This window comes from Papio anubis, chromosome 11, assembly GCF_008728515.1.
Source record: "Papio anubis isolate 15944 chromosome 11, Panubis1.0, whole genome shotgun sequence".
NCBI lineage: Eukaryota > Metazoa > Chordata > Mammalia > Primates > Cercopithecidae > Papio > Papio anubis.
The window spans coordinates 78,557,886-78,585,637 of record NC_044986.1 but is presented as its reverse complement, the minus strand read 5'-3'; the positions used below and the strand labels follow the sequence as shown (position 1 = coordinate 78,585,637).

Sequence of the window (27,752 nt, the reverse complement as noted above, 5' to 3'; positions counted from 1 at the left end):
AAGATGATTTATTTGTCTGAAATTAACCCATGATGACGGAAAAGCTCCCTTTCATATGGGGTTGTATTAATTCGATGAGGCCACAGAATAGGTCTGAGCTCTGGAATAATCCCAGAGACTGTCACACCCAGCACCCAACTTTCATCTTCCATTTCACAATTAGTTTCCTGGGGATATCAGTTTCAGGCCCAGTCTGCACAGTTCCCAACCACAGCTGCTTTTGTTTCTAATTTCCCAAGTTTCAAGTAAAATCAAGTATGTATCATTCTCAAAGTGGAAGACTTATGTTACGGTTGGTGTGAAACATACCCTGCATTAAATCCTGGACCTATCACAGGGGAGCTATGTGGCCATAAGACTGGCACTTCACACCTCCAACCTTCACATTCCTCATCTAAACTTTGAAGGACAGACAACTCCCCTCTTGGTTTGTTGTAACTGTTAGATGAGGCAACCTATAAACGTATCCTTAAAACACTGCCTGTTTGAATGCTGGTACTCGATGGGTCTTTTTCCTCAAATGTAACATTAGGACAATTTCGCATTATTGGCAAAGCACTGAATTAATATCAAGCAAGTAACTTCACCATTTGCCCTGCTGCACTAGGGCCTTTGTGCAATGATTGTTATTTAGTCTGTGTCATGAAAACCCATATGATAGATACAATAAGGATGCCTGCCTAATTTGTGAATTCATATTTTTGATTCCTCAAATGCATACTTAATATATAGCATACACAAATCCAATTTGTATGCCATATCTCTTTCAAAGCTTCACAGTACAATAATGGACTCTAATAAGAAAAATAAAATGATCAAATATAAAAATGTTGAGTCCTAATTATGAGTCAAAGAAAACAGAGGACACCTTAAAATGATAAGCCCATAATTGAGCACAACTATTATCACCGTCTATTCCCTAGGAACGTTCCATCCATAACTAATATAATTGAGAATGTCAATAAACTAGGTTGGAATATTTTTAACTGATGCATTTCATTCTCGTGCAGCACCTACAGCACTGCTGCATCTGGACAACTGTTAAATAACCAAGTGGTTACAAAGAGAGACGACTACAAAACCTTGCTCTCTGTTAAAGGCTGTGTGTTAGGCACTATCTGGGAAACAAACAGGGAGTATCTGGTAACTCATGAGGGTGTGATTTTAGCCAGAGACTTTTGCAAGATGCAGACTCCGAGGAGGAGAGAGTTATCCACTCATGTAAGGCCCTGTAGTTAGCAGGTAATAGGGTTAGAATTTAAACTTAGATTTACCTAACTCCAAAATATTCATTCCACATTAATACTATGCTTTTCAGGGAAAAGTGCAAGAAAATATGGTGATTTTCTTTTGTTAGAGAGACATCATAGGAAAAATTAGAATTCTTTTTTTTATTTTTTTTTTTTTTTTGAGACAGAGTCTTGCTCTGTTATACAGGTTGAAGTGCAATGGCGTGATCTCGGCTCACTGCAACATTCATCTCCCAGGTTCAAGCAATCCTCCCAGTTCAGCCACCCGAGTAGCAGGGATTACAGGTGCCCGCCACCACATGGCTAGTTTTTGTATATCTCTAGAGATGGGGTTTCATCATGTTGGCCAGGTTGGTCTCGAACTCCTGACCTCAGGTGATCCACCTGCCTCAGCCTCCCAAAGTGCTGGGATTATAGGCATGAGCCACCATGCTCAGCCTAGAATTCTTAATAACTTTTTTCTTTCTTTTATAAATGTTTGCTAATCACTCCTACAAAAGACCTTAAAATTGTTTTAAATGTGTCTCTTTATTTGTTCACTAAACTAACATGCATTGAAGGCCTTTTACAAAACATACTGTAACACATTGGGACAAAACTGCATTCTGAACTCATTACTGCTTGATACGTAAAAGAAAGAAAAGGTATTTTGCTCCATTCTCCTTTCTTCCTTCTCTCTTCTGTTTTCCTTTCACTAGACCTTCCAGAGAGGTACCCAATTGTTTTTGGACTGAATGATGCTCTCATTCAAACACTTTTTGGCATTCAGGTTTTAGAAATAAATTTTAAAAATTTACATACAATCCAGGGTTCTAGCTCCTTTTGAGAATTTAAGACTATCTTGCAATCAGGTCCACAATTGGAGCTGAATTCGCTGTTATAAAATCAGAGCAAATGGCATGAGAAGTAGTACTAGTTATAAACCATGTCCTCTACACATTGTCAACTGAGAAAAATAGCAATTCCATGGACCATGACCTCTGATTTATCTGGCCATCATTTTCAGGAAGTCATTTCCTAGAGAGTAGAAAAACACGTCTCTCATCATAGATAGAGACATAATGTTCCCTGCTTCTCTTTCTCCGTAAGAACTCAGCTATTGATTTTGCTGCATTTCTGGTCCTTCCTCTTCTATTGCCTAAAGGGTTCCAAATGCATTCTCTTAGTGATCATACACATTCCTTATGAATCTGGAGAATACCCTTATTTTGTCAAGTTAGAAACTAGAAATAGAAGACATCAATATTCCCCAGTTCAAAATTTGCAGAAGAGAATTAGGAAAATAAATCTGAATTTTATCCCATAGTCATCCCACAAGAAGAGAAACAGAAGGCAGAGCAGCAGGACAGACAGCAAGAGTGTGAGCAAACACAGAGGTAGAGAAAGAGGGAGTGCAGGCCAGTGCCTCAGGACAGGAAGGAGGACTAAACCTGACAAGACCAGAGATACTTGAGAACACTCAGCATGACACCTTAAGACGACAGTGAGTCATACAAGAAAAAGAGTGCCCTGATTTTGTGGAGCACTCTACAGTATATAAAGCATTCAAAATAACATACATTAAAAGCAATAACAACAATGGCATCGATTTGGGGGAAAAAAGGTAGATACATCTGAGTATTTTTAGACCACAGCAAGTGGATGATTATGATGACGATGACGATGATGCACAGTATTTTTAAAGTAGATTTCATGTTTAGAACAGTTTCAGATTTAAGCCAGGCAAAGTTGCTCATGCCTGTAATCCCAGCACTTTAGGAGGCCGAGGCAGATGGATCACGAGGTCAGGAGTTCGAGACCAGCCTGGCCAATATGGTGAAACCCCGTCTCTACTAAACATACAAAAATTAGCCAGGCGCAGTGGTGCATGCCTATAGTCTCAGCTATTCGGGAGGCTAAGGCAGAAGAGTCTCTTGAACCCAGGAGGCGGAGGTTACAGTGAGACGAGATCGTACCACTGCACTCCAGCCAGGGTGACAGAGTAAGACTTCTTAAGGAAGGAAGGAAGGAAGGGAGGGAGGGAGGGAGGGAGGGAGGGAAAAGAAAAGAAAAGAAAAGTTTCAGATTTACTGAAAAATTGGCCGGGTGTGGTGACTCACGCCTGTGATCCCAGCAGTTTGGGAGGCTGAGGCGGGCAGATCACCTAAGGTCAGGAGTTTGAGACCACCCTGGATGACATGGTGAAACCCCATCTCTACTAAAAATACAAAAATTAGCCAGGTGTGGTGGTGTGTGCCTATAATCCCAGCTACTTGGTAGGCTGAGGCAGGAGAACTGCTTGAACTCAGGAGGCAGAGGTTGCAGTGAGCTGAGATCATGACACTGCACTCCAGCCTGGGGACAGAGCAAGACTGCCTCAAAAAAAAAAAAAAAAAAAAAAAAAAAGATTTACGGAAACATTGAGAAAACGGTATGGAAGTTTTCCTTATATTCCACACCCAGTAGTTTCCTCTATTATTTCCACCATAAAGTAAGATAAAATTATATTACCTCCTATGTTAATATGGTATATTTCCCACTATGAATGAAAGAATATTGATAGGAAATTATCAACTAAAGTCCATAGTCTATTCAGACTTCCTTCATTTTTACCCAATGCCCTTTTCTATTCCAGGATCCCCTCCAGGGTACCACATTTTATTCTGTTGTCATGTTTCCTTAGCCTCCCCTTGGCTGTGTAAATTTCTCAGATTTTGCTTGTCTGTGATGACCTTGATGGTTTTAAAGGGTTCTGGGTCAGGTATTTTATAGGTTGGCCCATGATTCGAATTTGTCTGGTGTTTTTCTCATAATTAGACTGTGTTCATCGGTTTTAGGAAGGAAGACTACAGATGTAAAGTGCCATTTTCATCATATCCTATCAAAGGCACATAATATCAGCATGACTTATGATTGTGAATATTGACCTTGATTACCTGGCTGGGGTAGCGTTTGTTAGATTTTCCTACCATTTAGTTATTCTTTGTTCCTTCTTTCCATGTGTACTCTTCAGGAAAGAGAAACAAGGTCACTATGCGCAGCCAACACCTCAAGGATTGAATATCTACATAAATTATTGGAAATTCTGCATGGCAGATTGGTCTGTGTCTCATTTATGTATTTATTCAATTATTTATTTATATCTGCATGGTCTCATCAACATTTGTCTCCTACTTTCAGTTATAATACAAAACTGCTTTATTCTGTTGCTCAAATTTTTTCAGCTTTGGCCATTTGAAGTGCTTTTGTTGGCTCCTGTGTCCCTTTGACATCTACCAATCAGTGTAATCAGTGTGTTTTGTGTGTGTGTGTGTGTGTGTTTATTTGTTTTGTTTTTAGCACTTCCTTGCTTTCTGGCAGTATAAGATGCTCCAGGTTCGTATAGGTAAATACATATTTCTTGCTTTAACCCTAGAATCATCCATCTCTCCAAGGAAACCAAGCTGCTTTAATTGGCGAATGGTATTACAAACCAAGGTCTGGCACTGGGTGTGCTCATTGTTACTGAGGTCATCAGCTTTGTAGTTGGCAAAGCATTTTAGAATTGCCAAAGTGTGGATGCCACCCATTATTACACTGCAACCTGATCACAGTTCTCAGGAGTATTGTGACCCTACTGTACCACACAGGAAATTAGGTTCTGGGAGGTCAACATCAAGTCCAAGGTATCAAATCTAGTTTATGTTAAAGTGAATTAAATGTTTATAAGATGTTTCTCAAGTTTCACTGTACTAGATCCTGGCTTATAATAGTAAGTGAGCATATCTGGAACCTTCCATTCTTAATCTTACAATCTAATTTCCAAGATAGAATTTAAAATATAAGAACATATGTAAATATTCTAAAAATGGTTGGTCCTTTAAAGGAAAAGTACCCAGCACTGGAAGAGTAAATGACAGGAGCACTGACTCACAACAGAGAGGGGTAGAGGGGGCTTCATGAAAAACTGTGAATGTGATATTTAAGTTGAGATCTTGAAATAGTGAAAGCTGGGTAATGAATGGGGGCTGTTTTTCAGAGACAGACAAGTGTGTAAGTAACAAATGCAAAATACATTGAATTGGAAAGAAGCTTGGCATGTTCAAGAAACTAAAAGAAGATCATGAAGGTAGAATGTAAAGGGGTGGATTGCTGTATGCAAGGATGGTGAGGTTTAGGCACAGCCAGACGAAGCGATACTTGTAGGATCACCAAGGTAAGAATTTTTTATTTTATCTTATTAGCTATGGAATGACACTAAAGTTTTAAAGCAGTGAAATGAAATGATAAAATATAGGCTCTAAATACATTATTTTGACTTATGTGTGGTGAATGAATAGGAAAAGGAGCAAGACTGAATTGAAGAAGACTGATTAGAAAAACATTTGAGCATTTGAGTAAGACGATGGTGGCTGAGTCTGATGCGTTTGAAGTGAGAATGAAAAGAAATGGAAGGATTGGAGAAGAGCTATTTATAAGGTAGCATAAAAGGTGGGACAGTGAGCTTGAAAGAAAAACTAGTGAGATTGTTGAGCAGGACTGACAGCTCAGTTAGAGATGACCTGAATATATGTCATAAACAATACAGCCAAGTTTCCCCACTGTGTGATTATCTACAACTTTTTGGTTGTCAATGTGGAGAAGGTTGATAGGAAGGTGCATCTTGTGGGTTTGAAGTAGGAAGAGAGAACTAACATCGGAATCATGGGAACCAAGCAGGAGTGAAAGGAAAGTTATGTTCCCAGGGAGCTAAGTGTTGAGGGAAATTGAGAGTTTCGTGAGGTCAAAGAATATGGGAGGTATTTGAGCTAACCAGATAGTAAGAAAATGTGCTTGATAAACAAATGGAGCATGTTGACATGGAGTATTAGAGCTGATATAGTTGTCGGTGTTGGAAAATTCCAAGGTGTGATGATAAAATGTGTGGCTTACATGAAGTGAAGAAGGTGGCTGGAGATGAGGAGGTGAAGGGAATGAGAGATCAGGGTGTTGGATGAAGTGGTTCTGTGGATGCTAAAGTCTGTTATGCTAATGACTGTAGTTGCAGTAGAGAAGGAGGCTTTGGGCGATGTTCTAGTCTTTAGTGACTGAGGAGGAACATCCACGGTGTAGTAACTGAAAGAAGTCAGAAGCAAGAAAGTAATACAGCCAGGTGTGAAACTCAACGGAGCAAGCTGGAGCCAGAGGCATTATTCTGTACCCACTATTTTAAGATCATTGTTAGTTTTTGGTACTTATTATACTCTCCATTCCAGAAACCTTGAATAGAAAAACTGAGGGCTCATAGATAAATCTTAAGGAAAAATTTAAACTCCTTCAGCCTAGGCAGTTAGTTATTCTATACCACCACAATTTGGAAATAGAAAAAAAAAAGTGAATCCAAATCCTCCTTTTATTAATATCATTAGGAGCAATACTGTACCAGATATGGCACACAAGTTTTCCGAATCTCAGTGTCCTCATTTGTAATATAGTGCTAAAAATACTCATCACACAGAGGTTTTTATGAGAATCATATAGAAGTAGGCACGGAAAGTACCTAGCATAGAACTGAACCTTTCCAATGCCTCTGTTTTCCCATGTATAAATGGGGTTAATAATAGCATCCATATCATAGAAAATTTGTGAAGACTAACTGAGCCAATGTAGGTAAAGGTCTCAGATCAGCACTTGGCACAAGGTGAAATTTATATCAGCACTGGCTATTTTTATCACTAAAGCAAACACAAGGGAAGAAAAAACTTTGTACCCAATTGAGCAATGTTTGTGCTGAAATCATTTGTCTTCATTCATGGATTTAAATAATTTTTCAGCAAGAACTCGATGATCCCGTCTTCAAGGAAATTAATTAAATAGATAGAGAAAAGGGGTCTTGAGAATCTGAATCTCTGTGCTTGGCCCCTGAGCTGGTTGGGAGCCCACAAGGGGCCTCAGCCTCTGAGTCTTGCTTCTCTGTCCACAGCACCATGCAGGGCAGGGTGGGTGGGGGCGATGCCTTCCCCCACAAGCCCCTGATGGGCAGTGTGGTGGGGAGAGCAATGCCCCTCACCCCACACCATTGCTCAGGGGCCTTCCTCTGGAGCCAGTCCTCCTTACCTCTGCTGGAGAGATGTCAGGCTATGAAGCCCCCCACAGGGAGATTGTACTGCCAGAAAGCACCCAGGCCTGCAGTGATTGGAGTTAATTGGCCTTTATTTAGTGTCAGGGCTGCTCTGATCTGCCTCATTAACCCTGGTGACCACATGGTGCTTTTTAATGAAGATCACTACCTTGCCCAATTCTCGATTTAAACAAAGGCACCTTTGAAAATCTCTAAATCCCACACTGATCAATTTCTACTTAGAAAAAAAATCAAAGTGTTCTCTGCTGGGTGGTCAGGAGCGGCACCAGGATCTACCACCTTCATGCTTCTCAGGCCAAGCAGGTGACAAGACTGTAGTCAGGATCAGGAAGCAGCTCAAGACTCAAGGCAGGAGAATGCAGCACTGAAGCCAGGCAGTCTGTGAGGGAATCCCTATTGTCCTCACTCCCATGTGGAGTCAGAGCTGCATGAAAAGCCTCCTCTGTAGCTGCAGGGCCACTGCAGATGAGGAGCTTCCTGTCGCTCTGCAGGACAATGGTTTTGGAGGATAAGATCCTTCTTAGGAAGCAAGATCCATGCTCTTTTAATACCAAGGGAGTCAGAGGGAAGATGGCGAGGAGAAGCTTGGGGTCATCCCTCTAATGAGATAAACAGGAAGAGAAGGAACAGCTCCCAATGCCTGTAGGCCCAGTGGGTTGTTAGAGGTGAGAACTAAGGAAGCTTTAAGTGCCAGGGGAAATAGGATAGAGTGGAGAATACTTTCACTATTCATAGCCATGACATTCTTCTCCAGGTTTTTGTAGCAATGTAGGTCCAATGTCATCAGATTTTCAGGTATTTCAAGAGAACCCAGGAATTTAGATTTGTGTAAAGTCTCAATTTTTATGTATTGGTGACTAATTCACTTTCTGTTGTTCTTAAATACTTGCGAGCCAGAACATTCTCAGTCAAATATACAAGACTGCCAGTCAAATGCAGCCTAGCATCTGTCTGATTGAGGCCTCTGAGCTGCAGCAGCAGACTCATGCCTTAGTTTCACCTCTTTCAATACAGCATCTGGTAAGTATAGACTAGAGCGAGACACGAGGCAAAGAGCTAGGTAGTTGTGATCTGCCTTCAAGTGTCTTGTGACATAGATGGGGAGTTTGGACAATTAAATGATCACTGCTATGCGATGTATGCAAGGACAGGAATTAGCAGAGTCTTATAAAATGGTATAAAATTCAGTCCTAGACAGTCAGGGTCAAGACCAATGTGGTCTTGATATCTCAGCAGAAGTTATTCTTTTTCTGTTTTTGTTTTTGTTTTGTTTTGTTTTGTTTTGTTGTTGTTGTTGTTGTTTGAGACGGAGTTTCACTCTTGTTGCCCAGGCTGGAGTGCAACGACTTGATTGTGGCTCACTGCAATCTCCAACTCCTGGGTGTTCAAGCAATTCTCCTGCCTCAGCCTCCCGAGTAGCTGGAATTACAGGTGTTTGCCACCATGCCCAGATAATTTTTTGTATTTTTAGTAGACATGGGGTTTTACTACATTGGCTAGGCTGGTCTTGAACTCCTGACCTCAGGAGATCCAGCTGCCTCAGCCTCCCAAAGTGTATACTTCTTATTTCTACTGTCTTCATGCTGAAATATATCCCAAGAAAAGTCAAGCACAAAAATAAAAGTTAAACAAAGAAAATTTTTTAAAAAACTTTCCATATTGATATATTGATCCACAAATTTGTGGCGTATTTTCTTTGTTCTGTCTCTAGTGAATACTTGTTTCAACTCCTGAAATTTTATTTCCTGGGTTGTCTTTGTAAACTACTCACGGGTCAAATGTTATGAGATAATTCCACCTCATGAACAGGAGTTTAGCTTCATTCACTGTGTGGCTCTCGGGGATAACAGGCCGGGACCTCTGGAGAGGAAGCATTTCTTATTCTGACAGGTCACCTGAGACCATTTCTACCATCGCTATGGAGTTTATATTCACACTGAGCTTAGAGGGCCTCGTTCATTCCGGCAGCAAATGTTTTTGGGTGCAAAATGCCTTGCTGATAAGGTTACCACACTGACAAAAATGAATCAAGTGAAGGATAAATTGATTTGAATCTTAACCTAAGTCAAATGCAATAGAAAAAGTTACTTTTGAAAAGATGAAAGAATGTATTGCAAAAGCCAGTAGGGTTCTGACAGTGCTGCTCCATGTGCTTAGTAAACACAAGCATGCCTCTCAACTTCAGACTCAATCTATGTTTCCCACACCACTCAGAAGCAAGTGTGGGATGTGTGTTTTTCCTCCAGAAAATGCTTATTTACAACTTTTTCCCACTTCTGCCAGACAAGTGGGTCAGGATGTGGTTATTCATTATTTATTTTTACTTTCTCACTCAACAAATGTTTACTATTTATTTTATTTTTCATTCAACAAATATCCAATAGTATTTGCTACTATGAGCCAAGAGTTGAACTTTTCAGTGTATAAACAACATCTAAATCCTAAAAGATGGTGGGGATGGGAAAAGAATCTCCATAAGTACCCTCTTTTCCTGGGGACCAACTGGGGGAGCAGCCGGTGCAAATGAGTCTGCTTAGCAAGCACAGCAAAAAGGGAAGTGAATATCCAGCTCTATTCTCACATGGAAATCAACATGAATTCAATAGCCCTTCATTGAACATCTGTCTACTGGATGTAATATCCTGTGCAGGGAGCTGGAAGGCCATATAAACGCCTTCCCCAAGGAGTTTATAATCTAGGAGAAAAGATGACATGTACATGAATAAAATACCAAATACAGAGATATGGGGTCAAAAAGAAACCTAAAATAAAGACCTTTACTTAATAGTTTCAGAGAGGACAGACTTATGCTTGAGCATAGAGGATTATAAAAGGCATCAAGGGTCTGGTAGCCTTTGCTCTGGGTCTTGTGAATGGCAGGTAGGATTTTAATGGAGGTAGAAGGAAAGCACGATTCTAGAAATTAAGGAAAACACAGTGGGGAAGGGAGACATCAGTACTAACTATTATACTGAGACTTGCAGACAAGCCAGGAAATACAAACCAGGACTATTGAGGGCCTGATTAAAACTGTTAGGCAATAAAGAATGCAAATATGAATGTGAAACAGCTTAGTAACATAAACTAAGCTTTGTTTTAGAATAATTTGACTGCTGTGTACAGAATGTACTGGAAGCAAGTGGTCTAACAGCAGGGAGACCACTTAAAATGATGATGATCATAACTAATATTAAAACAAAGACAGTAATGGCAGCACTTATATTGCACTTACCGAGGGCCAGGAATTATTTTAAGCATTTTTGCATGTAGTAACATATTGACCCCTCCCATTCATCCAAAAAATAGATACTATTATTACCCCCACTTTACCAATAAGAAAGCTAAAACCAACTTTACATGCAGATGGTCACCCAGCATGGAAGGGCAGAGAGAGGTCATGGACCAGGAAGGCAGGCAGACACTTGCCTCACCTCTCCACTCTGCTCTCTCATGGAGGAGCCAGTTCAACATCTTGGTGAGAAATGATGACAATCTAAAACTGAGGAGTCACAGTGGGAATGGAAGGGGCAGAATTTACACATAGGGACTGGGAACAGAGGGAGTAGACAGAGGAGACCAAGCAGCTCTCACAAAGGTAGTAAAGTGACATGCCACAGTGTAGAGGATTTCAAAAACAAAGAAATTATTCCAGAGAGTTAAACGGTACTGAAAAGTCAAAGCAGATTAGAATTTTGAAAGGGCTAGTGAATGGACTAAAAGGAATTCCCTGGTGCCTGTTAGGTCAGTAGTTTTAGAGCAGGGGTACAGGAATACATTGCAAGCGGTGAAGAGTGGATGAGTAATAAGAAAGATGGGCCATTGGACAGAGATGATTCTGTTCAGATTTTCATGGTAAAGAAATAATAAAATCAGAAATAAGAGTATGTGAAATTCTGATGGAGTTAAGTAAATGATACCTTTGCTATTACTACTATTACTATTATTGTTATTGCTAGTTATCAAGGTAAATCTTCTTTGCAGAGAAGGTAGGTAGAATGAAAATCAGCAGTAAATAGAAGGGAAGAGAAAACACATTTTGATTATTTGAACAAGTATATGAATATATCTGAATGGGCAGTCTCAGTGCTCATTATAAATTACTAGAAATACCCAAGTGGTAAGTACCCTAGAGGGCTGCATTCAGATTCTGGTCTGAATTTTCGAGGATTCACCCTAAGGTTTGGTTTAAGCATAATAAATTCTCATTTTAGAATGAGACGAATCCCTGTATTCTAATGTTTTTCTGGGGGAATTAGTATCCAGTATTAGATTTTGGTAGCTTGTGGATCATGAAGCAACTTGGACCCTGTAATGGACTGAAGGTTTCTGTCTCTCCAAACCCATATGCTGAAATTCCAACCCCCAAAAGAATGGCATAAGAAAGTGGGGCTTATGGGAGGTAATTATGTCTTCAGTAATAGCTCACATAAGCAGAATTAGTGCCCTTATAAAAGGAACCCCCAAGAGCTCTTATTCTCTTTCTAAGAGGGGACACGCAAGAAGATGGCCACCTGCAGCCCAGAAGAGAGCCCGCACAGGAACCCAAACATGCTGGATCCCTGGTCTCAAATTTCCCAGCCCCTAGAACTGTGAAAAATAAATTTACTTGTTATGAGCTACCCATTCTATGGCACTTTGTTATAAGCCCAAATTAACTAAGATATATCCTAACATCTGTATAGACAGCCCTTCATAAGGTGCATCCTACATGACACATGCTGAAATAGGTTCACTGGATTGGGCAGACATATTAGACCAGCTTTGTTCAGGAGAACAATGCCATAAGCAATGTTTCCCCTCACTTCCAAGGGCAACATCAAATTTTCAGCCTCTTTTTAATTTCTGCAGCTGGCACTGCAGCTGAAGGGCCAACAGCATTACAATCATTTCTGACATTCCCTGGTCCTTTATAGCTTACGGCAGGTTTTCTCATCTGCAATTTTAGCGTACCTTGTAACAGTTCTCTTATGTAGCCAAGGCAGAGGGTGGGATCCTGTATTAGAGAAGTGAAAAACCAGACTGAGAGATGTATTTCCTTGCTCAAGGCCATTCACATAGCAGGTGGGCCAGCATTCACACTCAGACCCAGTGACTCTGAATGCCTTACTCTCTGAAAAAAAAAAAAAACTCCTTCTAAATATCAACTCCTCTTTTTAGTAAAACCAAAACATGCCATCTTGTGATTCAGACTAAGATAATTTCCCTTTCTTTTTTTTTCTGCTGTAAATGTGTTTGACCTCTTAGACATATTTAACCCCTCTTTTGGTCAGACTTCAATTATTGAGATTTATATTCAGTTGTTTATGCCAAAGCATTAGCATATCCCAGATTTCACTAGTAACCAGGAAAGCAGTAATTATACCGTTTGCCAAAAGAGTAGGTGCCCTCATTATTTATGTCCGGGAAAAAAGTTTGTTTAGATTGTTTTCATCCTTCGTGTTTTCTCTTTAGTAAATAGTTATCCAGCTAAATTATTCATCACATCATCAGAGTGCTTCCTGGAGAAAATTCAAAAACATGTTATAACACCCTCAAGAAATGCACATCAAAGTCTGAATGATTACTAAAGCACAAAAATGGGGCATATCAGGCATTTTGCAGTATGTGAAAGCAAAATAGGCCAGTCTGGGAATGATCTAATATCACTGTCTTCAGAAAAGGAAGATGGTCACTGCCTCAAGTCTTTCCTTTTTAAAAATAAACCAGTTAACATAGAAACTGCCTTTTACATACAAGTGTAGACTCCACAGAGTAAGCAGTTATATGTGAAAACTGCCAGGACAAAGGGGGACTAACCTCAAACATTTATTATCACAAGATCTTATCCTCTAGTTCTCATTCACATGTCATACTTTCCTGAGGAATAAATACCTGAGTGTTTCACAATATATGTTGAGTCAAAAAAAAAAAAAAAAACCCCAGAAGACTGGGAAAAAATCAGGCTAATGCTACAATCACTGGCATTTGCACAGATTTTTCGAAGTGTGAAGTAGGATAAACGTATTCTAACGTACCCGAGAGCAGGGCAAATTACCGAATGCTGAAATGAAATAAATAGCTGATCAAAGGAGAATTTTATTAATGATTTCCAATATTTTTCAGATTTTCCTCATTCTTTGTCTTCTCAAAAATGAGAATTCCTGTGTGGTTAAATTCATGTCCTAGTCCTTAAGTTAGAAAGCATCGCACAAATAACAGTTGCTATTAATTGAATGTTTTTATTATGTCAGGTACTTTACTTATATTATTAGCAATTTTTTAAAAATATTGAAAGCTAAGTGCCATGTTTCTCTTTTTATAGTTGTAGAAGGTGAATCTCAGAGAGGCAGAATAATCCAGTCCAGATGACACTGGCCCTAAGAATAAATCCAAGATTTAAATCCATGTGTGTGGAGTTTTCTCTGTGTCTGCTCTTTTCACCAACATATATAAGTCTATTACAACAGGGGTCCCTAACCCTTGGGCCATGGACCTGTATTGGTCTTTGGCCTGTTAGGAATCAGGCTGCACAGCAGGAGGTGAGCTGCAGGTGAGTGAGCAAAGCTTCATCCGTATTTACAGCCACTCCCCATTTCTTGCATTACCACCTGAGATCTGTCTCCTGTCAGATGAGCCACAGCACTAGATTCTCATAGGAGTGCGAACCCTATTGTGAACTATACATGTGAGGGATATAGGTTAGGCTCACCCTATGGGAATCTAATGCCTCATAATCTGTCACTGCCTCCCATCCCCCACAGATGGAACCCTCTAGTTGCAGAAGCACAAGCGCAGGGCTCCCACTGATTCTACATTATGTTGAGTTATATAATTATTTCATTATATATTACAATGTAATGATAATATAAATAAAGTGCACAGTAAATGTAATACACTGGCTAGGCGCGTTGGCTCACACCTGTAATGCTAGCACTTTGGGAGGCCGAGGAGGGCAGATTGACTGAGCTCAGGAGTTCGAGACCAGCCTGGGCAACAAGGTGAAACCCGGTCTCTACGAAAACACAAAAAATTAGCCGGGCGTGGTGGTGGGCGCCTGCAGTCCCAGCTACTCGGGAGGCAGAAGCAGGAGAATTGCTTGAACCCAGGAAGTGAAAGTTACAGTGAACAGAGATCAAGCCACTGCACTCCAGCCTGGGTGACAGAGCGAGACTCCGTCTCCAATCAATCCATCAATAAATAAATGTAATGCAGTTGAGTCATCCCGAAACCATCCCCCACTCTCAGTACCCCCTGGCCGGTGAAAAAATTGTTACCCACAAAAATGATCCCTGGTGCCAAAATGGTTGTGGACCACTGCTTTACATCATCATACATACTAATAGAACCCTTCTAAAGCAAAATACTTTTGAGAATTCAAAGTAGAGAAGAAAATACAAACAAAATAATTTAGATTGAGAAGAACACCTATTCCATCATCCTTATTTTTCTGACTAGGCAATGGCACTCCAAAAAGATGAAGTCAACTACCCAAAAATAGTTCCAGAACCTGGGTCTCCAGACTTCTAATTCAATGCTCATTTGGCTCACTCCTCCATCTTTCTAAATTCTAGATTTCTCTTACAATCTACAGAGTTGATGCTATGGTTTTCATAAGTACACTGAAGAACTTAACAGGTAGATTAAGGTAATAATCTTTTCAAAGAGCTCTGAAATTATCTGAGCTTCAGATAATACAGCCATAATTAGGTTCCCTGCCAGGTGAACAGCATGAATGCTATTGTCACTGTGCAAGCCATGGGAAAGAGTTACAGGACAAAGGAAAAAAATCACAATGGTGTCTTTCTAGGCTTTTAGGTAAAATGCCTGTTGATGATGGAAAGAACACAGGATTCCAAATTTCCTTCCCAGATCTCATTAAGCAACTATCTGCACACCTTCTTTTTTTGACTATTAATCTCCTTGAACCGATTCAGAAAAATATAGCATCATAATTAATATTAAAACAGTTAGTCTAACAAAAATTTCCAGGCAGATCTTTACCGCAAGTGGAAATTTCTCCTATTAAATACTATCCTTGAAAATATCACTAAATCTTGCGTAGCAATTTCTCTCCTTTTCTGTATAATGATATAGCTATTGTACCCAAAAGAAAAGAAATATAAATTTTACTTACCATCAGAGCTCAGTTAGCAGTTACCTCAAAGTTAAAAATTTGTGTAGTAGCTGGAAGTCAAGATCTATGTTTCTTTAAAAAATTAACTGTGGGAAAGTTGGGGTAACTTATTTACTTAAACTTTATATAATCATGACAATTCAGACTGAAAGACAATTATTTTCCTTCAGAATATGAATACATTGGTGAAATTTCTTCTAATTTCTAGGAATACTGTTGAAAAGTGTAAAGTCATTCTGAGTACTAATCATTAGGATTTCACTTAATCTTTATATCTGAAAATCTTAAAATTTTTGTCTTTAACCCTAGTATTATGAATTTTCATAAATATGTGCCTTCAGCTTGTCTTTTTTAAATTTTAAATTGTGTTGGGCACTTATATTGTAAATTTAAGTTACATTTTCTTTTATCATTTCTTTGATTATGTCTTCTCCATTTTCTGTTTATTTTCTGCTATTAGAGATATTTCTAGTTATCAGTAATGAACACGTTTCCAATACTAGAAGGCTTTGCATTTACTAGAAGGCTGTTTGATTTTTTGCATATTTTGATTTTTGCATATTTACTAGAAGGCTGTTATATTTTTCACATATCCAGTATTTTTACTTCTGGTTTGATTTTCTCTTCTGACAACAAATGACTTTAACTTTGGAGTGGGTCTCTTTTACATGCAGTAAAAGTTGTATGAAGGAAATGTGTGAAGCTCAGCAAAGCCCCTTCAACACAGTGCGCAAGAAAATTTTGTGGGAGGAAATAAGTACGCAATGCTTTCTGTTTGAGAGTTTTGCTTTGTTTGCTTTGCTTAAGGATCAAGTAGGTTCAACCTCAGGCTTAAGCACGATCCGTAAAGGGAAGTCCTTAACATTTTCTGTTCAAAAGGCTCAGACTGTAGGTAGAAACTCAGGCAAGGAGTATCATTGAGAAACAGACAGCGCATTTGCCAGTAGACTTCCCTTTCCAGCAAATCAAAATTTGTAAATAAGGCAGAAGTGGCCAGATGGGTGGTGAATGGGTTCCCTGGCTGCGATGTACAGAAACACAACATTTGGGAAACACATGTACTTCACTTTCTCTTTCTTACTCTCTCTCACACTCTCACCCTCTCTCTCCACCAAATCTCCTCCACAAGAATTCCAACGTCTTCTTCTACAATACAAGTAATTAGTTCTTTCCCCAATTTTGAAGATGCAAACCTCTCCAGGTCTCAGCTAAACAATAACTTCAGTTTCTGCACTCCCTAGAAAGAATGTTGTACCTATAAATGACTTTTTTTCTTATTATTTTATAAATAAATCATTTTAAATTGACTACATTTCACTTAGCACATAGTGGTTACTCAAAGGGAAAATACAAGCCCAATAGAGGGGCAAATATCGTTGTCTGTTCTATTTACAGAAATGTTCTTTGTCCCTAATACATTTTCTGGCCCTTGATGGGTACTCAATAAAAATATTCCTGAAACTGCAGGTTTCTAACTTTTCTGGAGACATAATTTAGACACCATCTTTTGCAAAGGATATTCACCTTAAATAATTTAGAATTTTATGACAAGAAAATTCCAGACGTAGAAAACAAACAAAACGGGGGACATCCACAATTGAAGTTGGATTGCATTTCTGAGTGTCTTCTTAAAATATCACTTGTATTGCACATGTTCTAGTTTTTCGCATCCCACTGTTAGGAAAGGCTTACAACAAATTATTTTAAAAGAATATCATTCACTGTATAAATGTTGTACAGTTTTTCCCAGATAAAAATATTTTCCTTATTGAAAAAAAGAGCTTATTGTTTCTTTGAAGAAACACGTTAATATAAACTGTATCAGCCAGGTATGTGCTGTGAATTTACATCAAATAATCTTCAATTTGGTGGGTTTCTAACTGTCTCAGAGTCATATGGTGAGAAAGATTCTTCCAGTCCACTCCAGGAAATGCTATTGAGCGGCTATCTGTTGCTTTACACAGATGGTAATTGACAAATACGTATATTAGGAAGACTTTGCAATGTACTTCCAAAAGAAAAGTCATTCTTTAATGCCAAAATATTCCATTCTTGTATTCTAAATAACTGGGGGCATTTAACCTCCATTACTTAATATAATTAGTTTGACACTGATATAGTTAGTAACCACCACAAAAGAACAAAGATTACAAGATCACTGTAAATAAATGACAATTATTTTACTTCTCTAAAGAAATAAGGACTTACCTCTTTTACCATTAGTCATGGGCAGACAATTTAAAATGTATTATGTGCTAAACTAGCTATTAATAAAATAAACAATGTGTCTTCCTTATGGTTAATGTTTAGCTTAGTTGTCCTTAATGTAAGAATCTGGGAATGGTGATGCAGGACAGAAGCAAAAATTTAAAAAAATTAATAGCTGAGGGCCCAGTTAAGCTAGGCACAAAAGATACCCCTTGCATACTGTCAGATACAGACATTTTACTGTTAAGGACACAAGTTTAGAATTGTAATTCAGCTAGATTCTCAAAGCAGGAAATGTCAGAGCTGAAATTTGATCTTCTGTGTGGCAAACTCTCCTATATACTACTGCTCCCCTCTCAGTTATGACAAAGAAATTATCTTTCAGTGTCATTTTTATACATTTTATCATTTAGATGCCATCTATAATTCAAATGCAGTGTTGTCTTTTGGCAATTTTTTGTCCTCACTCCTTAAAGTATATCACTTCTCTAATGTTCATAGAAAAGTATAAATTATTCTAGCTCAGAGAATCTACAGGTGTCTTATTTTCTCCCAAAAACTCAAGGAATTTCATCTCCAAAATGTGTGCACCCTTAAAAAGAACGTTTCCTCTTGCAGTTTGTCTCCACAGCATTTGCTTAAGAAAGTTACAAAATTATAAGAATAAAACATTGTAACAGGGTATTAAAAAAAAAAAAAATCTTAGAGGCTTCTACTTGCCTATGTCATAATGTTGTCAAAAATAAAATGACCCCCACAAAATTGGAGCATTGAGCAAATGAGGGAGAAGAAAACTGAACCAATAAGAATATTATTAATAAAAACTGACAGAAGTCTTCTCTAAACACACTTGTATCAACATTCATAAAGAAAGATCTAATGCCATTCCATTTGACTGAAATCCAAATCTGTTGAACTTTCAAAGTAAATGGCCTATTTATTCTGGAACGAACTACATAATCAACTAAGCATTTCACTTGAGGCCATCTTCCTCCACTAGATTGTCCCCTGAAATAGCATCAGACATTTCTCTGTGGACACTCGAGTGACTGACTGAAAAGTCTTTTTCCCCTAATGGAATTAGGAACCATTTCAGAGTCTTCATCTTCCCTTCAGTTCTAGCTCATGCTTCAAAACTTCCATTCTTCAAAAATTCTTAAGCAATCATCATTTAGTGGAAAATAATTCTATTAAAATCATATAATGCTATAATAAAACATGCATCTTTATGTATCTGAAATCTACACTTTCATGTTCGTATTTGGAAAAGAAAGAAGTCTGTTAATGATTATGTTTTGTTCCAAATGCATATAATTAACCAATTCAAATAAATTATCTTTAATAGAGAATTTCTCTTTAATTTCAGTTTTCCATTTAAACTGATAAAATCATATAATATATCGATAGTGGTATATTAATTGCTGGGGGGGAAGAAGTGTTATTTTTCCTTTAATTATTTAACATAAAATCCTATGTCATGTCAGTTCCAATGAGAACTCTAGGCTAAAGCAGAAAGAACAAAAGGAAATGTGCCTTTACAGACTCGCACAAATAGGAAAAACTTTTTCTGATCAAATTCAAAACAGACATAAAATATGACTTGCACTCATTTAACAAATGCCAGTATTCTCTATTATGGGAAAAGCATTATAATATTAAGTGTCACTTTTCTTTCCCTAGAAGTTAAAAATAAGTTTCTTTTTGTGAATATAACACAAAAATATTTAAACTATTTCATTGTTTAATAGATCGTACTATAAATACTGGCTCACACTACATATCAAAATAAAACTGGAACTAAGCTAACAGCAGATACAAAGGTGGAATAAAAATCTAAATCTAAAATGTAAACCCACAGATGTAAGAAAAAACCATGAGAAAATAACTTTATGACTTGGAGGAAGTAAAGAACTTTTAAAGCAAAGGCAGCAAAAAATAAGCAAAAAAAAAATCATAGATCATCAGTGACAGACTGGATTAAGAAAACATATACACCATGGAATACTATGCAGCCATAAAAAAGGATGAGTTCATGTCCTTTGTAGGGACATGGATGCAACTGGAAACCATCATTCTCAGCAAACTATCACAAGAACAGAAAACCAAACACCGCATGTTCTCACTCATAGGTGGGAATTGAACAATGAGATCACTTGGACACAGGAAGGGGAACATCACACACCAGGGCCTGTTGTGGGGTAGCGGGAGAGGGGAAGGGTAGCATTAGGAGATATACCTAATGTAAATGGATGACGAGTTAATGGGTGCAGCACACCAACATGGCACATGTATACATATGTAACAAACCTGCACGTTGTGCACATGTACCCTAGAACTTAAAGTATAATAATAAAAAAAAAAAAAAAAGAGAGAATGATGCCTACATTTCCGGCTTAGGCATCCCAATGGATGCTGATTAAAAAAAAGAAAATCATAGATTACAGAATGAGGAAGGATATTTGTAATATTTAAGACCGACAAACTAATAATGCTAATAGGTAAACAGATGCTTAAATTAATTAGTAATCAGATAAATTAAAACAACAATAAATATCATTTACACCAATTAAATTGGCAAAGAAAAAAACGGTTGTAAAGACACAGAAAAATCTTTAGATAATGTGGTGTAACCTGGCCGGGAGAGGTGGCTCATACCTGTAATCCCAGCACTTTGGGAGGCCAAGGCAGCCGGATCACCTGAGGTCAGGAGTTCGAGACCAGCCTGGCCAATATGGCGAAACCCTGTCTCTACTAAAAATACAAAAATTTTCCAGGCATGGTGGCACATGCCTGTGATCCCACCTGGGTAACAGGGTGAGACTCCCATCTCAAAAAAAAAAAATATATATATACACACACACACACACACACACACACACACACACATATATATATGGTGTAACCTAAAAATAATGCACTAAAAATAAGTGGCATAGGCCCTATAACAGAGGAAATTCATAATTAGATATATGCTGTATCCTATATAGCTCAAATAAATAGTTGCATAAGTCTATGTGAAAATATACACTTTAGCTGCAGAGTCATTTATGATGGTAGAGGGTTAGAAGAAAACCAGTTTTCCATTACTGGAAAGAATTATGCAGGAATGAGAAGTGATAGATTATATGCTAACACAACAATGTGAGCTGAAAAGTAGGATGTTTAATCATAAAAGTGGAAACTAGCATGAAGTAAACAAAAAAAATACATGTAAGAACACACACAAATCCAAATGTACACATTATATAAATTAGAATGGTTTTCTCAAGGTTGTAGGGGAAAGGGAATGGAGAATGGGGAAAAGTGTTGGGGTAGAGAAAGAAAAAGAACTGGATGATGCAAAAAGTCAGAAGGCAATCAGCAATGAAAAGAACCTGAACTTTGATGTGTAAGAAACTTGCAATCAAATCCTTACAGTCACTTACTACCAATGTGACTGAACAAGGGACTTTTCTGTATGACTCTTTCCCCACTGGCAAAATTGAGATAATAGTTGTTACCTCATGGATGATGATTTAATGAGCAAAAACTTGATATTTTACGTACTCAATAAGGACTTTTTTTTTTCTTTTTAAGCTTTTTTAGAACAGGCATTTATATTTGTCTGTGTTACAGGATTGTTATCCTTATTGATGCTTAGAATGTAGTCTGAATTCAAGTTTCTTTTGCTGAATTCTAAAATGGGAAAACAACATTACAAAAGGAATATTCAAGAGCTATGGGCAAATTCAGGCTTTGTAAAAGCATTTTATAATTCCAATTAAAATCGAAATCCTTGTTTTGTATATCATTTTGAGATGTGCAGCTAAAGTGGAATATTAACTTTAAGATTACTACCAATATATTAAAATCAGTATCTTCAAATTTAAGATTACAGAGAAATACTGAGATTGCTGAAAGATATCTTAACATGTTTCTTTTACAAATTGTAACCTGAAACCAACACTTTTTCTTATTACATTTTGCCATGCACTAAACCTCAAAGAGAATTCTCCAAGCTCTTTGAAAATTAAAATGTTAAAGAGTAAAGCAATAAAATGCTTTTACTTTGTCCTGTTACTAGATTTGGGAAAAGCATCATCTTGAGAGGATCTTATCTTCTTAAAGTCATGTAAGAACCTATGTTCATTTTTCAAATCATTGTTATATTCACAGTCTTCTTAGAAAATATACATTTCTATTTACAGGCCAGAATTTCAACCAGCCATTTATACTCAGAGGAAAATATGCTGGGGAGAGGTAAATTTGCCTAAAAGTATTGTTGATTGATTGAATGATTGAATGATTGAATATATATCATTCAAGAATAATATATTACGCACTACTGTATAGCAAAAAAATGCACTGGGGCTGAGCATATACCAATGAATGAATGAAGCAGACATAGTTCAGCCTTCACAGAGTATACAAAGTAATAGGAATGTCAGACAAAAATAAGTAAATGCTTGCTATCTATCCATCTATAAAATTACAAATTGTTGTAAGAATAAGCAGGAAAAACAGGACTCTAAGAAAAGGAATGACAAAAAGAACAGAGTATTCATGGAGATCTCCAACAGCATAATTTTAACTGACACCTGATGGATATAAAGATGACCTTTGTGAAGAGAGGCAGAAAGATTTACAAGGAGGAGGCATAACGCATTCAAAAGTGCTGAGGCAGAAAATAATTTGGTCTTTAAAGCTACAGACATCAGTTCATGGGACCTTGAGCCTGGTATACTGTGAACAAACTCCAAGATATGCAATTAATTTAGAGGCATCTCCATGACAGCCTGTAGACCACTGCATAGGGATTTGATATCATGTCAGTCTTCATGGGAAATCATTAGGAGTTTTTGAAAACACATTGATATATGTGTTTAAGAGTTCTAGATTTTTTTTAGGCTGGGCGCGGTGGCTCACTCCTGAAATCCCAGCACTTTGGGAGGCCAAGGCGGGTGGATCACAAGGTCAGGAGATCAAGACCATCCTGGCTAACACAGTGAAACCCCATCTCTACAAAAAATACAAAAAAACTAGCTGGGTGTTGTGGCAGGCACCTGTACTCCCAGCTACTCAGGAGGCTGAGGCAAGAGAATGGCGTGAAGCCTGGGGGTGGAGCTTGCAGTGAGCCCAGATCGTGCCACTACACTCCAGCCTGGGCAACAGAGCGAGACTCTGTCTCAAACTAAAAAAAAAAGAGTTCTAGTTTTCATATGGAGAAGGAGGTAGAGGGCAGCCAGGACGAAGATTTTTCAATCAGACCAGGGAAAAGAAAATCATCATTTGGGTTAAGCAGATGACTGAGAAACTAAGTGAGAAGTGGACGGAGTAAAGATTTCTGAGGCCTTAAGGATGCAGGAAACAGCAATAATGACTCAGAGTTCTGGCTTCCACAGTGTGGCAGATTGTAATGCAATGTACAAGGATGGCAAAGACTGAATGAGGGGATCAGAAATCACGGGGAGCAGGAAATTTAAAGGAGCACCCTGGCTTTCATACCCCTAGAGACTACAATTCAGGTAACTGAGAAGCAGGGCTTCCCTTAGCAGTTTGGAGTGGAAGTCACAGGCCTTGGTTGTGAACAAAACTGACCTCTACTGACCACTTCCAGTGAGTTATGGGCTGTGCCAGCTCCTTCCAGTCGTGCTTGCGATCTCATTTACTTCTACTACAGTCCTGGAAGGTAGCTGTGATTAGCTACATTTAAAAGATGAGGAAATTAAAGGTCATCTTTTGTATCTTGTTCAAAGTTCTCTGGTAAATGAGTTTAGAGTCTAACGTCTAACTGTAAAAGTACAGTGTCCAGACATACCCTCAATTTACTGATTAGAAACAGTGGACACATGAAACTATTGAGAGTAAGGTGTGTGTGTGTGTGTGTGTGTGTGTGTGTGTGTGTGTGTGTCTGTGTGTGTCTGTGTGTATGTCTGGCACGGATGGGGCATGCTACATAATGCTCATCATAGATCCAGTTCTACTGTCCTCTATGAAAAGCAAGGAGGCAAGTCTCTATTAATGTAGAGGCACAATGCGGACTCATTCATGCATGATAAAACGTCTACCAAGTGACACACACTGGACAAGTTTCCAGGTCAGCAAAAGAGGCACAATCCCAGCTACTATGCAGCTCAGAGCCTAGCAATCTGTCATTCTCGAAATACAATTTTCTTTACACAATGCCACCCGGTAGGCTAGATTAGCCATGCACATACATGATTCACAAACAAGGTCAAAATGCTGTGTGCTACGGGAGATAAGGCACCAGGTGAGATAGAGCTCTATGAGAGATAAACTGCTATGGGTGGCAAAACAATATAGGCCTTAAGAGCAGTGGGAGATTACTTGGGATGGAAAGGTCACAAAAAGCTTTCTTTATCGATTAAGTAAATGCCTGGAACATAATAGGGTCTGAATTAAATGACACTGGAAGATGTAAACAAAATCCAATTTTCCCCAAAATTAATTGATAATGTATAAATAGAGATGTTAGAAAAATAGTTAAACTGTTTTAATACTGTATCTAAGGCTCAGAATAAAGAAGATCATACTCTAGTCCAGAGGTTGGCAAACTTTTCCTGTAAAGGGGCAGATAAGTTATTTTTCAACTTTGTGAACTCCACCATCAATATCCATCAACTCAGTGCTAATATTTTTGCAGGAAGACAGTCATGAACAATATGTACATGAATGGGTGCAGCTGTGTTCCAAAAAATTTGTTGCTTACCAAAACAAGTGGCAGGCTGGATCTGGCCCTCAGACCATCGCTCGCTAACCCCTGCCCAACTCATTGCTCCCCAAATTTAATAGAACTATCTGTCACTCAAGTTACTGGGAATGCAAGGAAGACACTGAGTCTAATTAGGATATTTCACACACAAAAATTATTGGAGAGAGCAGTTGTAAGTTGAGACTGAAATCAAGTCCCCTCTCTTGAGTGTTTCTGCCAAAATAAGAAATATAAACACATCCCGATTACAGAGTAACATGACAAGCACGGCTGAAGGAAGAAAGTTATCAGTGGAGACCCGCTGCATAGCATGGTCACAGCCACGGCAGGTAAGGTGAAGTGGAGACAGCCTTGCCAGCCAGCCATCTCAGCTCTCTTTCCAGCCTCTCCTGACTTGACTTGGTATAAAGATCTTAGTAAGCTGAGACCACTAATAGAAGTCCAAATCCCAGTTAACTTTTACGATGCTGTCCCTGCTGTGGTTCTCTCTCATTTTTCTCTTTCATGTTTTGTTGATAATGATTGCCCTATTTTGAATAAAATATCGTAACAAATTGAACTTAAATCATTTATTCAACAATGATTTATTGGGTATGTCCTGTATGTTCCTACCCTTGAGTGCCTATAATGTTACCACTCTGTGATGGAACTGGAGATCTGATGGTGAGAAAACTGTTCATATTATCCCTACTCTCCTGGAACATAACGTCCAGATGACAAAACACAAAATAAGGTCACAAGTAAATATAATTGCAACAGTGATCAGCTGCTTTGAAGGAAACAAACTGCTGAAATGGAAAATACTATAGGAAGGGAATAATTTAGACAGAGTAGACAGAGACAGTTTTTCTATGGAGATCTTTATTTAATCAAATTTCCTTTAAATCAAGACCAGGAAAACGGTTCCAGAACCTGATAAAAGACCATTGGTATTGGAGCGTAATGAATTGCAGAGGAAAGAAGAGTGAAAAAAATTATGTTGGAAAAACCAGAGAAGAGAACAGGTTATGCTGGGAAGGCGTTTGGACCCTGGTAAGGTTTGCATGTTTCATCCTCAATACAGCTAGAAATCAGTGAGAATGGCTTTGAGCTGGGGAGTGATGTAGTTTGTTTTACCAATATTAATCAAAAATGGTTTGTACAGCAGCTAGGAGTATAAATGCGGAGAATATGATGGAGGGGGTACTGTGACAGAAAAGGGGTAAGATGAAAGTGGCTTGCTTGGTGCAGGGTGGTGGTGGCAGTGGCAGTAGAAGTGTAGGAAAGTTGCCGAATTTGAGATTTATGTTGAAGGAAGAACCAAGTTTTGTGGAAGGGTGGATGGTTAAAAGGTTCTTAAGTGTGGGTGTGAGCAGGTGGTTGTGGGATAGGAAGGGAAGGGTAATGGAATTAAAGAAGCCAACGGTTTCTGGTTTGACCTCCTGGTTGCCTGATGGTGCCATTTATCTTGAAAAGGAAGACTGGGGGAGAAGCAAGAGTGGGGAGGAGAACCAAGAGGTATGTTTTGGACATATTTGAAAATTCATGGGGCAAAGAGGCAGTTAGATACACAAGAGTGAATGTCAGGCAAGTCATTAGAAGATAGATGGCATTTTAGGCTACGGGATGGAAAGTCATGATAGGAAGAAAGTGAGGGAAAAGAAGGCCCAGAACAAGGTTGTATTGCAGATAATTGTGTATTTAAATTGTCTGTACCTTGTGATGTTTTGATATCTTGGAAAATCTTTCTAACTGGGGAAGAGATCGCCTTTGCCTAAGGCTAGTCAATTCTTAAGCTAGAAAAGGGATCAGCCTGAAGCATGCTGTAACATGCAAACTAACCAACCCAGAGCCACACTTCCATTACCTTGCCCATATACCCCGGAAACAATATTCTTCTGTCTTAAGCAACCCAGGGCCAGGTACCAGGCAACTAGAGAACACTTCTGTTTCCCAAAGTCTGGAGAAATTATTCAAAGTAGTCCTAAATTGTTCATCCTACCCTGCCTTACCTTTCTCTCAGAAACCCCAATAAAGGCCATGCCTTACAACTTACCTTGCTCCTGTTTCTGCCTCCTGACCACTCTGGTCTTCCCCATGTTGCCATGTATGGCATGCCTCCTGTCTCTAGGACCTGTGAGTAAAAAATACTTTATTTTCTTGAGTCTCTCCTGTGTCTCCTCTTGTAGCCTCATCTGGCCAATTGTCTCATAAACACATACAAAACAAAATTTCTGAGAAATCACAATATTTATAGATGCAGCAAAAGAGAAAAACAATGAAAGTCTGTATTAGTAACCAGAAAAAAGGTCAGAAGTCTGAGGTACCTAAGAGAAGACAGAAAAATGAGATCTGGAATTTGAGAAGCGCCTGTTAGGAGAAGAGCCTTCTCTACTGTAAGCACAAGCAACAGAGAGGGAATGGGGATATCAGGAGGGCATCCCAAGGACAGCATATAGGATTTTGTCACATTTTTCCTCCAACGATCACAGAAAACTGTGATCCATATCCACTATTTTTTGTTCCAAGTCTCTGATAAGTAAGTCATCCAATCCATGTTAAAACAGGCTGGATTCTTGCATCATAAGACCTAATTTATATTTTTACAAGATCCTTTTAGCTGCTTCCACCAAAGTCCCTTTCCCTCTGCATACACTGGAGCTTATATTGCATATTCTATTATTATGATATATAAGGTGTGTTTTCCCTGCTGGACTTGGGGGCTTTGAGAAAAGGGACTCTATTTTTCCTTTCTCTATCCTTCCAGCCAACTGAGCATCTGATTCTTTACAAAAGTGAGAGACCTACCGTAGTAGGGCCTCCAAATTTCTAACACTTGCTCTTAGTCCTACACTTAGAGCTTCAGTTCATGTAGGAGTCAGTGAAGACTAAGTGTGAATAGCACAGAAACTTGAAAGATAAAGTTGAAAGCAGTTTCTTAAAGATTTTTTTAAATGTTCTTAATTCAGAAACCATTAATCCAATTTAAGAGAAAACTGTTTAAAAATTTTAGAGAATTTATGAAGACATATCTTTAATGAAGAAAAACACAATGATATGTAACATTTTGAAATCAATCATGTTTTAGCAGTCTTCTATTTGCTTACTAGTTTTTACTAATAGTTTTCACACACTGAATTAAGTTTCCTGCAACTAATATGTTTTCTTCTCTTTTGCCCTGAAATTTCTGTAGATTTTCCATTATGGAATGTGAGTCTATGTTATGTGATGCATAGATATCCATTCCTATTGATTTCTTGTGAAAATAAATAACTTTCTTACTAAATTTGATAAATAGTGCCCTTATTAATATGGTAGATATTTTCAGAATCAGTTATATTGTGTTTTGGTATGCCTTATGATGATACTAGTTTTTTTTTCCTTCAATATTTCACTTCGTTCTTTTTGTGC

At 38.4% G+C, this 27,752-nt stretch overlaps 1 protein-coding gene and 1 long non-coding RNA gene across 8 annotated transcripts in view; one reads left to right on the top strand and one right to left on the bottom strand.

Annotated features, from left to right (window-relative positions):
• Positions 1–27,752, bottom strand: part of NRG3 (neuregulin 3) — a 1,118,981-nt gene that overhangs the window by 736,446 nt on the left and 354,783 nt on the right. The window lies entirely within an intron of this gene.
• On the top strand, positions 4,858–8,291 carry LOC108587598. The gene is made up of 3 exons (XR_001906354.2): positions 4,858–4,894; positions 5,248–5,424; positions 8,227–8,291. It is a non-coding gene; the product is annotated as an uncharacterized LOC108587598 (long non-coding RNA).